This window comes from Lepisosteus platostomus, chromosome 5, assembly GCF_059453375.1.
Source record: "Lepisosteus platostomus isolate fLepPlt1 chromosome 5, fLepPlt1.hap1, whole genome shotgun sequence".
NCBI classification, from domain to species: Eukaryota; Metazoa; Chordata; class Actinopteri; order Semionotiformes; family Lepisosteidae; genus Lepisosteus; species Lepisosteus platostomus.
This window is the reverse complement of record NC_142615.1, coordinates 64,161,218-64,178,162: the sequence shown is the minus strand read 5'-3', so window position 1 is coordinate 64,178,162 and position 16,945 is coordinate 64,161,218. Positions and strand designations below refer to the sequence as shown.

General features: G+C 51.8%; 10 non-coding genes and 14 pseudogenes across 10 annotated transcripts; all 24 read left to right on the top strand.

The window, feature by feature from the left end:
* Positions 1–111: 111 nt before the first annotated feature.
* On the top strand, positions 112–230 carry LOC148671145 (5S ribosomal RNA; annotated as a pseudogene).
* A 537-nt stretch (positions 231–767) lies between these two features.
* On the top strand, positions 768–886 carry LOC148671144 (5S ribosomal RNA). The gene has a single exon (XR_015937916.1). It is a non-coding gene; the product is annotated as a 5S ribosomal RNA (ribosomal RNA).
* Positions 887–1,423: 537 nt separating this feature from the next.
* Positions 1,424–1,542, top strand: LOC148671143 (5S ribosomal RNA; annotated as a pseudogene).
* A 537-nt stretch (positions 1,543–2,079) lies between these two features.
* Positions 2,080–2,198, top strand: LOC148671142 (5S ribosomal RNA; annotated as a pseudogene).
* A 536-nt stretch (positions 2,199–2,734) lies between these two features.
* On the top strand, positions 2,735–2,853 carry LOC148671141 (5S ribosomal RNA). Its single transcript, XR_015937915.1, has one exon. It is a non-coding gene; the product is annotated as a 5S ribosomal RNA (ribosomal RNA).
* Positions 2,854–3,390: 537 nt separating this feature from the next.
* LOC148671140 (5S ribosomal RNA) lies at positions 3,391–3,499 on the top strand (annotated as a pseudogene).
* Positions 3,500–4,036: 537 nt separating this feature from the next.
* Positions 4,037–4,155, top strand: LOC148671139 (5S ribosomal RNA). The gene has a single exon (XR_015937914.1). It is a non-coding gene; the product is annotated as a 5S ribosomal RNA (ribosomal RNA).
* A 537-nt stretch (positions 4,156–4,692) lies between these two features.
* On the top strand, positions 4,693–4,811 carry LOC148671138 (5S ribosomal RNA; annotated as a pseudogene).
* Positions 4,812–5,348: 537 nt separating this feature from the next.
* Positions 5,349–5,480, top strand: LOC148671137 (5S ribosomal RNA; annotated as a pseudogene).
* A 537-nt stretch (positions 5,481–6,017) lies between these two features.
* On the top strand, positions 6,018–6,136 carry LOC148671136 (5S ribosomal RNA). Its single transcript, XR_015937912.1, has one exon. It is a non-coding gene; the product is annotated as a 5S ribosomal RNA (ribosomal RNA).
* Positions 6,137–6,673: 537 nt separating this feature from the next.
* On the top strand, positions 6,674–6,792 carry LOC148671135 (5S ribosomal RNA; annotated as a pseudogene).
* Positions 6,793–7,329: 537 nt separating this feature from the next.
* Positions 7,330–7,461, top strand: LOC148671134 (5S ribosomal RNA; annotated as a pseudogene).
* Positions 7,462–7,998: 537 nt separating this feature from the next.
* Positions 7,999–8,117, top strand: LOC148671133 (5S ribosomal RNA). Its single transcript, XR_015937259.1, has one exon. It is a non-coding gene; the product is annotated as a 5S ribosomal RNA (ribosomal RNA).
* Positions 8,118–8,654: 537 nt separating this feature from the next.
* LOC148671132 (5S ribosomal RNA) lies at positions 8,655–8,763 on the top strand (annotated as a pseudogene).
* A 537-nt stretch (positions 8,764–9,300) lies between these two features.
* LOC148671131 (5S ribosomal RNA) lies at positions 9,301–9,419 on the top strand (annotated as a pseudogene).
* Positions 9,420–9,956: 537 nt separating this feature from the next.
* On the top strand, positions 9,957–10,075 carry LOC148671130 (5S ribosomal RNA). Its single transcript, XR_015938618.1, has one exon. It is a non-coding gene; the product is annotated as a 5S ribosomal RNA (ribosomal RNA).
* A 537-nt stretch (positions 10,076–10,612) lies between these two features.
* LOC148671129 (5S ribosomal RNA) lies at positions 10,613–10,731 on the top strand. The gene has a single exon (XR_015938324.1). It is a non-coding gene; the product is annotated as a 5S ribosomal RNA (ribosomal RNA).
* Positions 10,732–11,269: 538 nt separating this feature from the next.
* LOC148671128 (5S ribosomal RNA) lies at positions 11,270–11,388 on the top strand (annotated as a pseudogene).
* Positions 11,389–13,381: 1,993 nt separating this feature from the next.
* Positions 13,382–13,500, top strand: LOC148671127 (5S ribosomal RNA). Its single transcript, XR_015937911.1, has one exon. It is a non-coding gene; the product is annotated as a 5S ribosomal RNA (ribosomal RNA).
* Positions 13,501–14,037: 537 nt separating this feature from the next.
* On the top strand, positions 14,038–14,156 carry LOC148671126 (5S ribosomal RNA). The gene has a single exon (XR_015938766.1). It is a non-coding gene; the product is annotated as a 5S ribosomal RNA (ribosomal RNA).
* A 537-nt stretch (positions 14,157–14,693) lies between these two features.
* LOC148671125 (5S ribosomal RNA) lies at positions 14,694–14,812 on the top strand. The gene has a single exon (XR_015937910.1). It is a non-coding gene; the product is annotated as a 5S ribosomal RNA (ribosomal RNA).
* Positions 14,813–15,349: 537 nt separating this feature from the next.
* On the top strand, positions 15,350–15,468 carry LOC148671124 (5S ribosomal RNA; annotated as a pseudogene).
* A 537-nt stretch (positions 15,469–16,005) lies between these two features.
* LOC148671123 (5S ribosomal RNA) lies at positions 16,006–16,114 on the top strand (annotated as a pseudogene).
* A 537-nt stretch (positions 16,115–16,651) lies between these two features.
* On the top strand, positions 16,652–16,770 carry LOC148671122 (5S ribosomal RNA; annotated as a pseudogene).
* The last annotated feature ends 175 nt before the right edge of the window (positions 16,771–16,945 follow it).

Here is a 16,945-nt window from a genome sequence, read left to right as displayed (position 1 = left end):
AGAGAGAGAACGTGGGAAGAAGAGAAAAACGCAAGGGAAAAAAAGCAGCGTCGTAAAAGAGGTGACGGAGCTGTCCTCTCAATAAGAAGGGTGCTAGCGAGCCTTGCTCTCGCTTACGGCCACACCCCCTTGAGCACGCCTGATCTCGTCTGATCTCGGAAGCTAGACAGGGATGGGCCTGGTTAGTACTTGGATGGGAGACCGCCTGGGAATACCAGGTGCTGTAAGCTTTTAAGCGCAGGAGGCGCCCTATCCCCGCTCGCTCGCTCATTCCCCTGTTCACACGTGCAGTGCGGCTTGTCCGTCTGTTTATTTGTCAGCTTTGGCGAGACACGGGTGTTTGTGTATTAGCGTGAGCGTTTTTTATTCTGATCATGAACAGTTTAACAAGTCCGCAAAGGATCGAGGAAAGGTTTATCGCCAGCTGAAAAGAGACACAGCGCTTCGGCTGTGGAGACTTGTTCGGCTGGCGTTCGGAGAGTCGCGTTTTTCAGAATTGTATTGAGATCGTTTTCCACAGAGCTCAGATGTCAAAGCACAGCAGCAGCTCTCCACAGTGATCCTCTATAGCGCCCTTTCTCCCGCAGCTCCGTCCTCATTGGAAGGAAGCAAAAGTGAAAGGCTGAAGTGAAATAGAGCGGGGACGAAGGCAGTGAAGAGAGAGAACGTGGGAAGAAGAGAAAAACGCAAGGGAAAAAAAGCAGCGTCGTAAAAGAGGTGACGGAGCTGTCCTCTCAATAAGAAGGGTGCCAGCGAGGATTGCTCTTGCTTACGGCCACACCCCCTTGAGCACGCCTGATCTCGTCTGATCTCGGAAGCTAAACAGGGATGGGCCTGGTTAGTACTTGGATGGGAGACCGCCTGGGAATACCAGGTGCTGTAAGCTTTTAAGCGCAGGAGGCGCCCTATCCCCGCTCGCTCGCTCATTCCCCTGTTCACACGTGCAGTGCGGCTTGTCCGTCTGTTTATTTGTCAGCTTTGGCGAGACACGGGTGCTTGTGTATTAGCGTGAGCGTTTTTTATTCTGATCAGGAACAGTTTAACAAGTCCGCAAAGGATCGAGGAAAGGTTTATCGCCAGCTGAAAAGAGACACAGCGCTTCGGCTGTGGAGACTTGTTCGGCTGGCGTTCGGAGAGTCGCGTTTTTCAGAATTGTATTGAGATCGTTTTCCACAGAGCTCAGATGTCAAAGCACAGCAGCAGCTCTCCACAGCGATCCTCTATAGCGCCCTTTCTCCCGCAGCTCCGTCCTCATTGGAAGGAAGCAAGAGTGAAAGGCTGAAGTGAAATAGAGCGGGGACGAAGGCAGTGAAGAGAGAGAACGTGGGAAGAAGAGAAAAACGCAAGAGAAAAAAAGCAGCGTCGTAAAAGAGGTGACGGAGCTGTCCTCTCAATAAGAAGGGTGCCAGCGAGCCTTGCTCTCGTTTACGGCCACACCCCCTTGAGCACGCCTGATCTCGTCTGATCTCGGAAGCTAAACAGGGATGGGCCTGGTTAGTACTTGCATGGGAGACCGCCTGGGAATACCAGGTGCTGTAAGCTTTTAAGCGCAGGAGGCGCCCTATCCCCGCTAGCTCGCTCATTCCCCTGTTCACACGTGCAGTGCGGCTTGTCCGTCTGTTTATTTGTCAGCTTTGGCGAGACACGGGTGCTTGTGTATTAGCGTGAGCGTTTTTTATTCTGATCAGGAACAGTTTAACAAGTCCGCAAAGGATCGAGGAAAGGTTTATCGCCAGCTGAAAAGAGACACAGCGCTTCGGCTGTGGAGACTTGTTCGGCTGGCGTTCGGAGAGTCGCGTTTTTCAGAATTGTATTGAGATCGTTTTCCACAGAGCTCAGATGTCAAAGCACAGCAGCAGCTCTCCACAGCGATCCTCTATAGCGCCCTTTCTCCCGCAGCTCCGTCCTCATTGGAAGGAAGCAAGAGTGAAAGGCTGAAGTGAAATAGAGCGGGGACGAAGGCAGTGAAGAGAGAGAACGTGGGAAGAAGAGAAAAACGCAAGGGAAAAAAAGCAGCGTCGTAAAAGAGGTGACGAAGCTGTCCTCTCAATAAGAAGGGTGCCAGCGAGCCTTGCTCTCGTTTACGGCCACACCCCCTTGAGCACGCCTGATCTCGTCTGATCTCGGAAGCTCAACAGGGATGGGCCTGGTTAGTACTTGGATGGGTGACCACCTGGGAATACCAGGTGCTGTAAGCTTTTAAGCGCAGGAGGCGCCCTATCCCCGCTCGCTCGCTCATTCCCCTGTTCACACGTGCAGTGCGGCTTGTCCGTCTGTTTATTTGTCAGCTTTGGCGAGACACGGGTGCTTGTGTATTAGCGTGAGCGTTTTTTATTCTGATCAGGAACAGTTTTACAAGTCTGCAAAGGATCGAGGAAAGGTTTATCGCCAGCTGAAAAGAGACACAGCGCTTCGGCTGTGGAGACTTGTTCGGCTGGCGTTCGGAGAGTCGCGTTTTTCAGAATTGTATTGAGATCGTTTTCCACAGAGCTCAGATGTCAAAGCACAGCAGCAGCTCTCCACAGCGATCCTCTATAGCGCCCTTTCTCCCGCAGCTCCGTCCTCATTGGAAGGAAGCAAGAGTGAAAGGCTGAAGTGAAATAGAGCGGGGACGAAGGCAGTGAAGAGAGAGAACGTGGAAAGAAGAGAAAAACGCAAGGGAAAAAAGCAGCGTCGTAAAAGAGGTGACGGAGCTGTCCTCTCAATAAGAAGGGTGCCAGCGAGCCTTGCTCTCGCTTACGGCCACACCCCCTTGAGCACGCCTGATCTCGTCTGATCTCGGAAGCTAAACAGGGATGGGCCTGGTTAGTACTTGGATGGGAGACCGCCTGGGAATACCAGGTGCTGTAAGCTTTTAAGCGCAGGAGGCGCCCTATCCCCGCTCGCTGGCTCATTCCCCTGTTCACACGTGCAGTGCGGCTTGTCCGTCTGTTTATTTGTCAGCTTTGGCGAGACACGGGTGCTTGTGTATTAGCGTGAGCGTTTTTTATTCTGATCAGGAACAGTTTAACAAGTCCGCAAAGGATCGAGGAAAGGTTTATCGCCAGCTGAAAAGAGACACAGCGCTTCGGCTGTGGAGACTTGTTCGGCTGGCGTTCGGAGAGTCGCGTTTTTCAGAATTGTATTGAGATCGTTTTCCACAGAGCTCAGATGTCAAAGCACAGCAGCAGCTCTCCACAGCGATCCTCTATAGCGCCCTTTCTCCCGCAGCTCCGTCCTCATTGGAAGGAAGCAAGAGTGAAAGGCTGAAGTGAAATAGAGCGGGGACGAAGGCAGTGAAGAGAGAGAACGTGGGAAGAAGAGAAAAACGCAAGGGAAAAAAAGCAGCGTCGTAAAAGAGGTGACGGAGCTGTCCTCTCAATAAGAAGGGTGACAGCGAGCCTTGCTCTCGCTTACGGCCACACCCCCTTGAGCATGCCTGATCTCGGAAGCTAAACAGGGATGGGCCTGGTTAGTACTTGGATGGGAGACCGCCTGGGAATACCAGGTGCTGTAAGCTTTTAAGCGCAGGAGGCGCCCTATCCCCGCTCGCTCGCTCATTCCCCTGTTCACACGTGCAGTGCGGCTTGTCCGTCTGTTTATTTGTCAGCTTTGGCGAGACACGGGTGTTTGTGTATTAGCGTGAGCGTTTTTTATTCTGATCATGAACAGTTTAACAAGTCCGCAAAGGATCGAGGAAAGGTTTATCGCCAGCTGAAAAGAGACACAGCGCTTCGGCTGTGGAGACTTGTTCGGCTGGCGTTCGGAGAGTCGCGTTTTTCAGAATTGTATTGAGATCGTTTTCCACAGAGCTCAGATGTCAAAGCACAGCAGCAGCTCTCCACAGTGATCCTCTATAGCGCCCTTTCTCCCGCAGCTCCGTCCTCATTGGAAGGAAGCAAAAGTGAAAGGCTGAAGTGAAATAGAGCGGGGACGAAGGCAGTGAAGAGAGAGAACGTGGGAAGAAGAGAAAAACGCAAGGGAAAAAAAGCAGCGTCGTAAAAGAGGTGACGGAGCTGTCCTCTCAATAAGAAGGGTGCCAGCGAGGCTTGCTCTTGCTTACGGCCACACCCCCTTGAGCACGCCTGATCTCGTCTGATCTCGGAAGCTAAACAGGGATGGGCCTGGTTAGTACTTGGATGGGAGACCGCCTGGGAATACCAGGTGCTGTAAGCTTTTAAGCGCAGGAGGCGCCCTATCCCCGCTCGCTCGCTCATTCCCCTGTTCACACGTGCAGTGCGGCTTGTCCGTCTGTTTATTTGTCAGCTTTGGCGAGACACGGGTGCTTGTGTATTAGCGTGAGCGTTTTTTATTCTGATCAGGAACAGTTTAACAAGTCCGCAAAGGATCGAGGAAAGGTTTATCGCCAGCTGAAAAGAGACACAGCGCTTCGGCTGTGGAGACTTGTTCGGCTGGCGTTCGGAGAGTCGCGTTTTTCAGAATTGTATTGAGATCGTTTTCCACAGAGCTCAGATGTCAAAGCACAGCAGCAGCTCTCCACAGCGATCCTCTATAGCGCCCTTTCTCCCGCAGCTCCGTCCTCATTGGAAGGAAGCAAGAGTGAAAGGCTGAAGTGAAATAGAGCGGGGACGAAGGCAGTGAAGAGAGAGAACGTGGGAAGAAGAGAAAAACGCAAGAGAAAAAAAGCAGCGTCGTAAAAGAGGTGACGGAGCTGTCCTCTCAATAAGAAGGGTGCCAGCGAGCCTTGCTCTCGTTTACGGCCACACCCCCTTGAGCACGCCTGATCTCGTCTGATCTCGGAAGCTAAACAGGGATGGGCCTGGTTAGTACTTGCATGGGAGACCGCCTGGGAATACCAGGTGCTGTAAGCTTTTAAGCGCAGGAGGCGCCCTATCCCCGCTAGCTCGCTCATTCCCCTGTTCACACGTGCAGTGCGGCTTGTCCGTCTGTTTATTTGTCAGCTTTGGCGAGACACTGGTGCTTGTGTATTAGCGTGAGCGTTTTTTATTCTGATCAGGAACAGTTTTACAAGTCCGCAAAGGATCGAGGAAAGGTTTATCGCCAGCTGAAAAGAGACACAGCGCTTCGGCTGTGGAGACTTGTTCGGCTGGCGTTCGGAGAGTCGCGTTTCTCAGAATTGTATTGAGATCGTTTTCCACAGAGCTCAGATGTCAAAGCACAGCAGCAGCTCTCCACAGCGATCCTCTATAGCGCCCTTTCTCCCGCAGCTCCGTCCTCATTGGAAGGAAGCAAGAGTGAAAGGCTGAAGTGAAATAGAGCGGGGACGAAGGCAGTGAAGAGAGAGAACGTGGGAAGAAGAGAAAAACGCAAGGGAAAAAAAGCAGCGTCGTAATAGAGGTGACGGAGCTGTCCTCTCAATAAGAAGGGTGCCAGCGAGCCTTGCTCACGCATTCGGCCACACCCCCTTGAGCACACCTGATCTCGTCTGATCTCGGAAGCTAAACACGGATGGGCCTGGTTAGTACTTGCATGGGAGACCGCCTGGGGAGACCGCCTGGGAATACCAGGTGCTGTAAGCTTTTAAGCGCAGGAGGCGCCCTATCCCCGCTCGCTCGCTCATTCCCCTGTTCACACGTGCAGTGCGGCTTGTCCGTCTGTTTATTTGTCAGCTTTGGCGAGACACGGGTGTTTGTGTATTAGCGTGAGCGTTTTTTATTCTGATCATGAACAGTTTAACAAGTCCGCAAAGGATCGAGGAAAGGTTTATCGCCAGCTGAAAAGAGACACAGCGCTTCGGCTGTGGAGACTTGTTCGGCTGGCGTTCGGAGAGTCGCGTTTTTCAGAATTGTATTGAGATCGTTTTCCACAGAGCTCAGATGTCAAAGCACAGCAGCAGCTCTCCACAGTGATCCTCTATAGCGCCCTTTCTCCCGCAGCTCCGTCCTCATTGGAAGGAAGCAAAAGTGAAAGGCTGAAGTGAAATAGAGCGGGGACGAAGGCAGTGAAGAGAGAGAACGTGGGAAGAAGAGAAAAACGCAAGGGAAAAAAAGCAGCGTCGTAAAAGAGGTGACGGAGCTGTCCTCTCAATAAGAAGGGTGCCAGCGAGGCTTGCTCTTGCTTACGGCCACACCCCCTTGAGCACGCCTGATCTCGTCTGATCTCGGAAGCTAAACAGGGATGGGCCTGGTTAGTACTTGGATGGGAGACCGCCTGGGAATACCAGGTGCTGTAAGCTTTTAAGCGCAGGAGGCGCCCTATCCCCGCTCGCTCGCTCATTCCCCTGTTCACACGTGCAGTGCGGCTTGTCCGTCTGTTTATTTGTCAGCTTTGGCGAGACACGGGTGCTTGTGTATTAGCGTGAGCGTTTTTTATTCTGATCAGGAACAGTTTAACAAGTCCGCAAAGGATCGAGGAAAGGTTTATCGCCAGCTGAAAAGAGACACAGCGCTTCGGCTGTGGAGACTTGTTCGGCTGGCGTTCGGAGAGTCGCGTTTTTCAGAATTGTATTGAGATCGTTTTCCACAGAGCTCAGATGTCAAAGCACAGCAGCAGCTCTCCACAGCGATCCTCTATAGCGCCCTTTCTCCCGCAGCTCCGTCCTCATTGGAAGGAAGCAAGAGTGAAAGGCTGAAGTGAAATAGAGCGGGGACGAAGGCAGTGAAGAGAGAGAACGTGGGAAGAAGAGAAAAACGCAAGAGAAAAAAAGCAGCGTCGTAAAAGAGGTGACGGAGCTGTCCTCTCAATAAGAAGGGTGCCAGCGAGCCTTGCTCTCGTTTACGGCCACACCCCCTTGAGCACGCCTGATCTCGTCTGATCTCGGAAGCTAAACAGGGATGGGCCTGGTTAGTACTTGCATGGGAGACCGCCTGGGAATACCAGGTGCTGTAAGCTTTTAAGCGCAGGAGGCGCCCTATCCCCGCTAGCTCGCTCATTCCCCTGTTCACACGTGCAGTGCGGCTTGTCCGTCTGTTTATTTGTCAGCTTTGGCGAGACACTGGTGCTTGTGTATTAGCGTGAGCGTTTTTTATTCTGATCAGGAACAGTTTTACAAGTCCGCAAAGGATCGAGGAAAGGTTTATCGCCAGCTGAAAAGAGACACAGCGCTTCGGCTGTGGAGACTTGTTCGGCTGGCGTTCGGAGAGTCGCGTTTCTCAGAATTGTATTGAGATCGTTTTCCACAGAGCTCAGATGTCAAAGCACAGCAGCAGCTCTCCACAGCGATCCTCTATAGCGCCCTTTCTCCCGCAGCTCCGTCCTCATTGGAAGGAAGCAAGAGTGAAAGGCTGAAGTGAAATAGAGCGGGGACGAAGGCAGTGAAGAGAGAGAACGTGGGAAGAAGAGAAAAACGCAAGGGAAAAAAAGCAGCGTCGTAATAGAGGTGACGGAGCTGTCCTCTCAATAAGAAGGGTGCCAGCGAGCCTTGCTCACGCTTTCGGCCACACCCCCTTGAGCACACCTGATCTCGTCTGATCTCGGAAGCTAAACACGGATGGGCCTGGTTAGTACTTGCATGGGAGACCGCCTGGGGAGACCGCCTGGGAATACCAGGTGCTGTAAGCTTTTAAGCGCAGGAGGCGCCCTATCCCCGCTCGCTCGCTCATTCCCCTGTTCACACGTGCAGTGCGGCTTGTCCGTCTGTTTATTTGTCAGCTTTGGCGAGACACGGGTGCTTGTGTATTAGCGTGAGCGTTTTTTATTCTGATCAGGAACAGTTTTACAAGTCCGCAAAGGATCGAAGAAAGGTTTATCGCCAGCTGAAAAGAGACACAGCGCTTCGGCTGTGGAGACTTGTTCGGCTGGAGTTCGGAGAGTCGCGTTTTTCAGAATTGTATTGAGATCGTTTTCCACAGAGCTCAGATGTCAAAGCACAGCAGCAGCTCTCCACAGCGATCCTCTATAGCGCCCTTTCTCCCGCAGCTCCGTCCTCATTGGAAGGAAGCAAGAGTGAAAGGCTGAAGTGAAATAGAGCAGGGACGAAGGCAGTGAAGAGAGACAACGTGGGAAGAAGAGAAAAACGCAAGAGAAAAAAAGCAGCGTCGTAAAAGAGGTGACGAAGCTGTCCTCTCAATAAGAAGGGTGCCAGCGAGCCTTGCTCTCGCTTACGGCCACACCCCCTTGAGCACGCCTGATCTCGTCTGATCTCGGAAGCTAAACAGGGATGGGCCTGGTTAGTACTTGGATGGGAGACCGCCTGGGAATACCAGGTGCTGTAAGCCTTTAAGCACAGGAGGCGCCCTATCCCCGCTCGCTCGCTCATTCCCCTGTTCACACGTGCAGTGCGGCTTGTCCGTCTGTTTATTTGTCAGCTTTGGCGAGACACGGGTGCTTGTGTATTAGCGTGAGCGTTTTTTATTCTGATCAGGAACAGTTTTACAAGTCCGCAAAGGATCGAAGAAAGGTTTATCGCCAGCTGAAAAGAGACACAGCGCTTCGGCTGTGGAGACTTGTTCGGCTGGCGTTCGGAGAGTCGCGTTTTTCAGAATTGTATTGAGATCGTTTTCCACAGAGCTCAGATGTCAAAGCACAGCAGCAGCTCTCCACAGCGATCCTCTATAGCGCCCTTTCTCCCGCAGCTCCGTCCTCATTGGAAGGAAGCAAGAGTGAAAGGCTGAAGTGAAATAGAGCGGGGACGAAGGCAGTGAAGAGAGAGAACGTGGGAAGAAGAGAAAAACGCAAGGGAAAAAGAGCAGCGTCGTAAAAGAGGTGACGGAGCTGTCCTCTCAATAAGAAGGGTGCCAGCGAGCCTTGCTCTCGCTTATGGCCACACCCCCTTGAGCACGCCTGATCTCGGAAGCTAAACAGGGATGGGCCTGGTTAGTACTTGGATGGGAGACCGCCTGGGAATACCAGGTGCTGTAAGCTTTTAAGCGCAGGAGGCGCCCTATCCCCGCTCGCTCGCTCATTCCCCTGTTCACACGTGCAGTGCGGCTTGTCCGTCTGTTTATTTGTCAGCTTTGGCGAGACACGGGTGCTTGTGTATTAGCGTGAGCGTTTTTTATTCTGATCAGGAACAGTTTTACAAGTCCGCAAAGGATCGAGGAAAGGTTTATCGCCAGCTGAAAAGAGACACAGCGCTTCGGCTGTGGAGACTTGTTCGGCTGGCGTTCGGAGAGTCGCGTTTTTCAGAATTGTATTGAGATCGTTTTCCACAGAGCTCAGATGTCAAAGCACAGCAGCAGCTCTCCACAGCGATCCTCTATAGCGCCCTTTCTCCCGCAGCTCCGTCCTCATTGGAAGGAAGCAAGAGTGAAAGGCTGAAGTGAAATAGAGCGGGGACGAAGGCAGTGAAGAGAGAGAACGTGGGAAGAAGAGAAAAACGCAAGGGAAAAAAAGCAGCGTCGTAAAAGAGGTGACGGAGCTGTCCTCTCAATAAGAAGGGTGCCAGCGAGCCTTGCTCTCGCTTACGGCCACACCCCCTTGAGCACGCCTGATCTCATCTGATTTCGGAAACTAAACAGGGATGGGCCTGGTTAGTACTTGGATGGGAGACCGCCTGGGAATACCAGGTGCTGTAAGCTTTTAAGCGCAGGAGGCGCCCTATCCCCGCTCGCTCGCTCATTCCCCTGTTCACACGTGCAGTGCGGCTTGTCCGTCTGTTTATTTGTCAGCTTTGGCGAGACACGGGTGCTTGTGTATTAGCGTGAGCGTTTTTTATTCTGATCAGGAACAGTTTTACAAGTCCGCAAAGGATCGAGGAAAGGTTTATCGCCAGCTGAAAAGAGACATAGCGCTTCGGCTGTGGAGACTTGTTCGGCTGGCGTTCGGAGAGTCGCGTTTTTCAGAATTGTATTGAGATCGTTTTCCACAGAGCTCAGATGTCAAAGCACAGCAGCAGCTCTCCACAGCAATCCTCTATAGCGCCCTTTCTCCCGCAGCTCCGTCCTCATTGGAAGGAAGCAAGAGTGAAAGGCTGAAGTGAAATAGAGCGGGGACGAAGGCAGTGAAGAGAGAGAACGTGGGAAGAAGAGAAAAACGCAAGGGAAAAAAAGCAGCGTCGTAAAAGAGGTGACGGAGCTGTCCTCTCAATAAGAAGGGTGCCAGCGAGCCTTGCTCTCGCTTACGGCCACACCCCCTTGAGCACGCCTGATCTCATCTGATTTCGGAAGCTAAACAGGGATGGGCCTGGTTAGTACTTGGATGGGAGACCGCCTGGGAATACCAGGTGCTGTAAGCTTTTAAGCGCAGGAGGCGCCCTATCCCCGCTCGCTCGCTCATTCCCCTGTTCACACGTGCAGTGCGGCTTGTCCGTCTGTTTATTTGTCAGCTTTGGCGAGACACGGGTGCTTGTGTATTAGCGTGAGCGTTTTTTATTCTGATCAGGAACAGTTTTACAAGTCCGCAAAGGATCGAGGAAAGGTTTATCGCCAGCTGAAAAGAGACACAGCGCTTCGGCTGTGGAGACTTGTTCGGCTGGCGTTCGGAGAGTCGCGTTTTTCAGAATTGTATTGAGATCGTTTTCCACAGAGCTCAGATGTCAAAGCACAGCAGCAGCTCTCCACAGCGATCCTCTATAGCGCCCTTTCTCCCGCAGCTCCGTCCTCATTGGAAGGAAGCAAGAGTGAAAGGCTGAAGTGAAATAGAGCGGGGACGAAGGCAGTGAAGAGAGAGAACGTGGGAAGAAGAGAAAAACGCAAGGGAAACAAAGCAGCGTCGTAAAAGAGGTGACGGAGCTGTCCTCTCAATAAGAAGGGTGCCAGCGAGCCTTGCTCTCGCTTATGGCCACACCCCCTTGAGCACGCCTGATCTCGTCTGATCTCGGAAGCTAAACAGGGATGGGCCTGGTTAGTACTTGGATGGGAGACCGCCTGGGAATACCAGGTGCTGTAAGCTTTTAAGCGCAGGAGGCGCCCTATCCCCGCTCGCTCGCTCATTCCCCTGTTCACACGTGCAGTGCGGCTTGTCCGTCTGTTTATTTGTCAGCTTTGGCGAGACACGGGTGCTTGTGTATTAGCGTGAGCGTTTTTTAATTCTGATCAGGAACAGTTTTACAAGTCCGCAAAGGATCGAGGAAAGGTTTATCGCCAGCTGAAAAGAGACACAGCGCTTCGGCTGTGGAGACTTGTTCGGCTGGCGTTCGGAGAGTCGCGTTTTTCAGAATTGTATTGAGATCGTTTTCCACAGAGCTCAGATGTCAAAGCACAGCAGCAGCTCTCCACAGCGATCCTCTATAGCGCCCTTTCTCCCGCAGCTCCGTCCTCATTGGAAGGAAGCAAGAGTGAAAGGCTGAAGTGAAATAGAGCGGGGACGAAGGCAGTGAAGAGAGAGAACGTGGGAAGAAGAGAAAAACGCAAGGGAAAAAGAGCAGCGTCGTAAAAGAGGTGACGGAGCTGTCCTCTCAATAAGAAGGGTGCCAGCGAGTCTTGCTCTTACTTGCGGCCACACCCCCTTGAGCACGCCTGATCTCGTCTGATCTCGGAAGCTAAACAGGGATGGGCCTGGTTAGTACTTGGATGGGAGACCGCCTGGGAATACCAGGTGCTGTAAGCTTTTAAGCGCAGGAGGCGCCCTATCCCCGCTCGCTCGCTCATTCCCCTGTTCACACGTGCAGTGCGGCTTGTCCGTCTGCTTATTTGTCAGCTTTGGCGAGACACGGGTGCTCGTGTATTAGTGTAGATTAAGCCGGTTCAGGGACGCCAAATATGTAATCATAGTGGCTCTCTGAAGGCACCAGTTCTGTAGGGTTTGGGCATTTACTGAGACAATTATTAATTGTAGCAGTAAATCACAAAGTTGATTCTTTTGATGGCTTTAGAATCCAACCATGCGACATAACTCAAACAACGCACACACACAGGTACTAATACACGAGGATACATTTATTAATACATAGAATATGCATGTAAACCTAACAGATCTTATCGAGAGGGTTATCAGAATACAAAAGGTATATATTCAATCAGTTACAAAGTGTTACACATATCAAGAGGACATACGTTCAGTATATCATTCATTTAGACCGTTTCGTAAAGTGAACTTGGTTACAACTTCTACATTAGATACTCAAAACAAGTACATAACTCTTAGGAATTAAATTGATATCAACTGGTTGGGATAACAATTGAATTCTCGAGCTGTAATGCATTGAAGTTGAATACTCATCCAATCTTTGGGGATTCAGATCTCCTGCGGGCACAAAGAAACAGTTGCAGGCTGTTGCTGTCCAATCCGCACTCTCTGGCTCCGTGCCAGGCTGTGCTGTGCGGCTTGCGACGGTGCGCTGCTGATGCTCACTGTCCGGCTAGTTGGCAAAGTTTGTGCACAGGAGAAAAGATGACTGTGGGTCCCAGCAAGTCAGGAAGAGGACCGGTTCGTTCCTGATGAAGAGCTAGTTCTGAATAGTGATTCAGCTGTCCACAGTTCCGACCTGTTCACGAGGCCTGCTGCTGGTTACTCTCTGGCAACCTCCACTCTAGACTCTTAGAACAAAGGAAAGTTCTGGCACTCAGACACACTGGCCGTTCCGTGGTTGTCCGGGCTGAGTCTCAGGATGGTCAGGAGGCGCGCTGTGAGAATGTCCTGCCCTTGGGAGCCTTCTGCTCCTGGGCCGTCCTGCCCTGGAATTCTCCTTTGAATTCCCTTTAGAACAGTCCACAGAATCCTCTCCAGAATCTTACTGAATCTTGTTGAATCTCCCTTCTGAAACTCACAGGCTCTCTGTGTTGCCTGTTTTACCTGAAGGAACTTCAGCTCATTGATTGGCTGAAAGTTCCATGGGCATCAGAGTCCCACGTGGGTTACTCGGCCCTACCAGTCCCTGATTGGTTGATCAAGGTGAGATATGAGTCACTTAGTCCTGACACTTAGTAATCCAGTCCAGATGTCCAACTGGCACTCCCTAGACAGATAGGCGCCAATGGGTGACCATTGATCATGATAGCCAGGCTTAGCTAAATGCATCCCCCTTTGGGAGCTGGTTTCTTATCACAAGAAAACATCTTAAATCAGCTTGCATGAATTCTTTCTCTGTGGCTGCACCACAGAGATGGAGGGTGAGATGGGGCCTCTTTTGGGAAGGCTCAGAACACTTAATTCTTTCTTATTATGAAGCCTCGCCGCTACATTAGCGTGAGCGTTTTTTATTCTGATCAGGAACAGTTTTACAAGTCCGCAAAGGATCGAGGAAAGGTTTATCGCCAGCTGAAAAGAGACACAGCGCTTCGGCTGTGGAGACTTGTTCGGCTGGCGTTCGGAGAGTCGCGTTTTTCAGAATTGTATTGAGATCGTTTTCCACAGAGCTCAGATGTCAAAGCACAGCAGCAGCTCTCCACAGCGATCCTCTATAGCGCCCTTTCTCCCGCAGCTCCGTCCTCATTGGAAGGAAGCAAGAGTGAAAGGCTGAAGTGAAATAGAGCGGGGACGACGGCCATGAAGAGAGAGAACGTGGGAAGAAGAGAAAAACGCAAGGGAAAAAAAGCAGCGTCGTAAAAGAGGTGACGGAGCAGTCCTCTCAATAAGAAGGGTGCCAGCGAGCCTTCCTCTCGCTTACGGCCACACCCCCTTGAGCACGCCTGATCTCGTCTGATCTCGGAAGCTAAACAGGGATGGGCCTGGTTAGTACTTGGATGGGAGACCGCCTGGGAATACCAGGTGCTGTAAGCTTTTAAGCGCAGGAGGCGCCCTATCCCCGCTCGCTCGCTCATTCCCCTGTTCACACGTGCAGTGCGGCTTGTCCGTCTGTTTATTTGTCAGCTTTGGCGTGACACGGGGGCTTGTGTATTAGCGTGAGCGTTTTTTATTCTGATCATGAACAGTTTAACAAGTCCGCAAAGGATCGAGGAAAGGTTTATCGCCAGCTGAAAAGAGACATAGCGCTTCGGCTGTGGAGACTTGTTCGGCTGGCGTTCGGAGAGTCGCGTTTTTCAGAATTGTATTGAGATCGTTTTCCACAGAGCTCAGATGTCAAAGCACAGCAGCAGCTCTCCACAGCGATCCTCTATAGCGCCCTTTCTCCCGCAGCTCCGTCCTCATTGGAAGGAAGCAAGAGTGAAAGGCTGAAGTGAAATAGAGCGGGGACGAAGGCAGTGAAGAGAGAGAACGTGGGAAGAAGAGAAAAACGCAAGGGAAAAAAAGCAGCGTCGTAAAAGAGGTGACGGAGCTGTCCTCTCAATAAGAAGGGTGCCAGCGAGCCTTGCTCTCGCTTACGGCCACACCCCCTTGAGCACACCTGATCTCGTCTGATCTCGGAAGCTAAACAGGGATGGGCCTGGTTAGTACTTGGATGGGAGACCGCCTGGGAATACCAGGTGCTGTAAGCTTTTAAGCGCAGGAGGCGCCCTATCCCCGCTCGCTCGCTCATTCCCCTGTTCACACGTGCAGTGCGGCTTGTCCGTCTGTTTATTTGTCAGCTTTGGCGAGACACGGGTGCTTGTGTATTAGCGTGAGCATTTTTTATTCTGATCAGGAACAGTTTAACAAGTCCGCAAAGGAACGAGGAAAGGTTTATCGCCAGCTGAAAAGAGACACAGCGCTTCGGCTGTGGAGACTTGTTCGGCTGGCGTTCGGAGAGTCGCGTTTTTCAGAATTGTATTGAGATCGTTTTCCACAGAGCTCAGATGTCAAAGCACAGCAGCAGCTCTCCACAGCGATCCTCTATAGCGCCCTTTCTCCCGCAGCTCCGTCCTCATTGGAAGGAAGCAAGAGTGAAAGGCTGAAGTGAAATAGAGCGGGGACGAAGGCAGTGAAGAGAGAGAACGTGGGAAGAAGAGAAAAACGCAAGGGAAAAAAAGCAGCGTCGTAAAAGAGGTGACGGAGCTGTCCTCTCAATAAGAAGGGTGCCAGCAAGCTTTGCTCTTGCTTACGGCCACACCCCCTTGAGCACGCCTGATCTCGTCTGATCTCGGAAGCTAAACAGGGATGGGCCTGGTTAGTACTTGGATGGGAGACCGCCTGGGAATACCAGGTGCTGTAAGCTTTTAAGCGCAGGAGGCGCCCTATCCCCGCTCGCTCGCTCATTCCCCTGTTCACACGTGCAGTGCGGCTTGTCCGTCTGTTTATTTGTCAGCTTTGGCGAGACACGGGTGCTTGTGTATTAGCGTGAGCGTTTTTTATTCTGATCAGGAACAGTTTTACAAGTCCGCAAAGGATCGAGGAAAGGTTTATCGCCGGCTGAAAAGAGACACAGCGCTTCGGCTGTGGAGACTTGTTCGGCTGGCGTTCGGAGAGTCGCGTTTTTCAGAATTGTATTGAGATCGTTTTCCACAGAGCTCAGATGTCAAAGCACAGCAGCAGCTCTCCACAGCGATCCTCTATAGCGCCCTTTCTCCCGCAGCTCCGTCCTCATTGGAAGGAAGCAAGAGTGAAAGGCTGAAGTGAAAAAGAGCGGGGACGAAGGCAGTGAAGAGAGAGAACGTGGGAAGAAGAGAAAAACGCAAGGGAAAAAAAGCAGCGTCGTAAAAGAGGTGACGGAGCTGTCCTCTCAATAAGAAGGGTGCCAGCGAGCCTTGCTCTCGCTTACGGCCACACCCCCTTGAGCACGCCTGATCTCGTCTGATCTTGGAAGCTAAACAGGGATGGGCCTGGTTAGTACTTGGATGGGAGACCGCCTGGGAATACCAGGTGCTGTAAGCTTTTAAGCGCAGGAGGCGCCCTATCCCCGCTCGCTCGCTCATTCCCCTGTTCACACGTGCAGTGCGGCTTGTCCGTCTGTTTATTTGTCAGCTTTGGCGAGACACGGGTGCTTGTGTATTAGCGTGAGCGTTTTTTATTCTGATCAGGAACAGTTTTACAAGTCCGCAAAGGATCGAGGAAAGGTTTATCGCCAGCTGAAAAGAGACACAGCGCTTCGGCTGTGGAGACTTGTTCGGCTGGCGTTCGGAGAGTCGCGTTTTTCAGAATTGTATTGAGATCGTTTTCCAAAGAGCTCAGATGTCAAAGCACAGCAGCAGCTCTCCACAGCGATCCTCTATAGCGCCCTTTCTCCCGCAGCTCCGTCCTCATTGGAAGGAAGCAAGAGTGAAAGGCTGAAGTGAAATAGAGCGGGGACGAAGGCAGTGAAGAGAGAGAACGTGGGAAGAAGAGAAAAACGCAAGGGAAAAAAAGCAGCGTCGTAAAAGAGGTGACGGAGCTGTCCTCTCAATAAGAAGGGTGCCAGCGAGCCTTGCTCTTGCTTACGGCCACACCCCCTTGAGCACGCCTGATCTCGGAAGCTAAACAGGGATGGGCCTGGTTAGTACTTGGATGGGAGACCGCCTGGGAATACCAGGTGCTGTAAGCTTTTAAGCAAAGGAGGCGCCCTATCCCCGCTCGCTCGCTCATTCCCTTGTTCACACGTGCAGTGCGGCTTGTCCGTCTGTTTATTTGTCAGCTTTGGAGAGACACGGGTGCTTGTGTATTAGCGTGAGCGTTTTTTATTCTGATCAGGAACAGTTTTACAAGTCCGCAAAGGATCGATGAAAGGTTTATCGCCAGCTGAAAAGAGACACAGTGCTTCGGCTGTGGAGACTTGTTCGGCTGGCGTTCGGAGAGTCGCGTTTTTCAGAATTGTATTGAGATCGTTTTCCACAGAGCTCAGATGTCAAAGCACAGCAGCAGCTCTCCACAGCGATCCTCTATAGCGCCCTTTCTCCCGCAGCTCCGTCCTCATTGGAAGGAAGCAAGAGTGAAAGGCTGAAGTGAAATAGAGCGGGGACGAAGGCAGTGAAGAGAGAGAACGTGGGAAGAAGAGAAAAACGCAAGGGAAAAAAAGCAGCGTCGTAAAAGAGGTGACGGAGCTGTCCTCTCAATAAGAAGGGTGCCAGCGAGCCTTGCTCTCGCTTATGGCCACACCCCCTTGAGCACGCCTGATCTCGTCTGATCTTGGAAGCTAAACAGGGATGGGCTTGGTTAGTACTTGGATGAGAGACCGCCTGGGAGTACCAGGTGCTGTAAGCTTTTAAGCGCAGGAGGCGCCCTATCCCCGCTCGCTCGCTCATTCCCCTGTTCACACGTGCAGTGCGGCTTGTCCGTCTGTTTATTTGTCAGCTTTGGTGAGACACGGGTGCTTGTGTATTAGCGTGAGCGTTTTTTATTCTGATCAGGAACAGTTTTACAAGTCCGCAAAGGATCG